Consider the following 2,500-nt stretch of genomic DNA (forward strand, 5'->3'; position numbering starts at 1 on the left):
AGAAGAAAGAAATTTGTCCAGTGAACATTTGAATTTTATGGGATCCGTTTCCGTTTTGACATGGTATTAAAGAGAGCTGGACTGGTTGAGGTAAAGTAATTGTGATGTAATGTTGCTGTGTGTCCCAAGTTTGATTTTTGTAGTGGGCGGATAGCTCAGGGGCCAAGTCTTGGATGGATTTTAAAATTGAAGCCAACATCATTTGTGCAATATTGATGGAATATTTACAACATAACACAAATGATGTAGTGCTCCTGGTGGCATTGGAGAGAACAGACATTGAGTTTTTTTAGTCGACCCCAATAATCAATGCGTCTCATGCCGTCTATCTTTCTTGTCATTGACCTCTGGAGTGCTTTCAGTTTCCTAATGAGTTACTTCGTATGGTGGGGAGGGGACCATAGTGGGTAACAGTATTCAAGGTGGGGATTGGGAAAAATTAGAGTAGCAAAGGATGATGGTATAGGCATCTCTAGACCAGAAAGTTCTCAGAATCCAGCACATCTTGCGGGCCAAGTCAATCTTGCTGTTTATGTGGGAACTCCAGCTTAGATTGTTATCAACAATTACTCCAAGTTCTCTGGTGTTGTAGGATGACACTAGGGAGTCACCCAAGGGAAGAGCATATGGTAATTTCAGAGTTTCCTCTATTCCAAAGTGGATCAAATCAAACTTACCTTCATTTAAAAGTATATTGTTTTTTTTCTGCCCATTGGACAATAGCAAACAGATCTAACTGAAGGCATGTTCAGTCTCTCATGCTGTTTATGGCTTTTTTAGTTTAGAATCCTCTGCAAAGATTTTCAATGTAGAATGTTTCATAACATCTACTACGTCGTTGATGTTAATAATGAAGAGGAGTGGGCCCAACACAGTACCTTGTGGGACACCACTACTGACTTTGGCTGAGCTGGATCATATTCCCTCAAACACAACATTTAAAAGAATAAAAGAATAAAATCATAAAAATGAATGAACATAGTAAAAAAAATGGACATTTTTTTTAAGTAAGTAAATACACTGAAAAAAATCCCCCTCAGCTTACAATGTGCAGAAACTGAATTAAATTCAAAGAAGCATTAGACAATTTACAAAGCAAGTTCTATACTAGTTTGCATACACCACTAACAAGCTCTTAGACTGACATATAAAAAAGAGAACACAAACACTTACTGTGGTCTTTGTTGTTGTGACAAAATGTATGTACGTTTATAAATTTTATGCGCAAGCTTATACAGGCTATGGAACTTCAAAATAAGATTAACTGATAAACCTGTAAATTGGTGTCCTATCAAAATTTAATCAAATTCAAAGGTAGAAACCTCATTAGCTGGTTTCATTTTATATTTATATGAACTGGAAAACTGTATGTGGACAATAGAATCATCTTTACAATGCTATTTGGAAGAATAATTATGATATATTTTGTAGTTATTTTTTCCGTTTATCACTCAACATACCATATAAATATGGTATAAAGACTTTATAAGGTACTGTCTATATCATCAATACAGGAACCTAAATCTTCTTGAATCCTTTCCCATCTCCCATACATATTGTATGCATGTGTGCATATATATATAAAAGCACGTAAAAAGCACCCACTACACTCACGGAGTGGTTGGTGTTAGGAAGGGCATCCAGCCGTAGAAACACTGCCAGATCTGACTGGGCCTGATGAAGCCTTCCAGCTTCACAGACCCCAGTTGAACCGTCCAACCCATGCTAGCATGGAAAACGGGCGCTAAATGATGATGATGATATATATATATATATAAATGCACAACAGAAAGAGCTACTAATAGTTTCATGCTTTTATGATACTTGAACAGGCATATTTTATAAAGATGCCTGTTCAAGTATCATAAAGGCATGAAACTATTCATAGCTTCTTTCAGTTGTGTATTTATATTGGTATTTATCTCTCACTAGATAAAATACTTGTTTTTGTTGATTCTACCTCTGTTGGATCTTTAAACTATATATATATACATATAATTTTTTTAATGTCCACCTTCTATGCTGGCATGGGTTGGAGTGGCTGTGTGGCAAGTAGCTTGCTGACTAACCTCGTGGTTCCAGGTTCAGTCCCACTGTGTGACACCTTGGGCAAGTTTCTTCTACTATAGTCTTTGGTCGACCAAAGCCTTGTGAGTGGATTTGGTAGATGGAAACTGAAAGAAGCCCAATATGTGTGTGTGTGTGTGTTCATGTGTGCGTGCCATATGTCACAGGTGACTGCGTGCATATATATATATATATACACATATTCATTCCTGGAAAATTGAATGCAGCACCTTTGGAATGTTTTACAAATATTCACTGTTTCACTAATCGATTGGGTTTAAAGTATGTGAGTCAGTTTGCTTTGTTCCTTCTTAAAAAAAAAAGCCCAACATTGAAATCTTTTATGTAAATCCTTTGTTATACAGCCCACTGCACCTTAGACAATATATACAAATGACAATCAATAAGCTAGAGAGAAGAGCTGTATGTTCTG

At 36.5% G+C, this 2,500-nt stretch overlaps 1 protein-coding gene across 6 annotated transcripts in view; it reads left to right on the forward strand.

Annotated features, from left to right (window-relative positions):
• LOC115211031 (myocyte-specific enhancer factor 2C) overlaps positions 1-2,500 on the forward strand; it is a 226,189-nt gene that overhangs the window by 128,722 nt on the left and 94,967 nt on the right. The gene's annotated exons all lie outside the window — the stretch shown is intronic.

This window comes from Octopus sinensis, linkage group LG4, assembly GCF_006345805.1.
Source record: "Octopus sinensis linkage group LG4, ASM634580v1, whole genome shotgun sequence".
In the NCBI taxonomy this organism is placed as follows: Eukaryota; Metazoa; Mollusca; class Cephalopoda; order Octopoda; family Octopodidae; genus Octopus; species Octopus sinensis.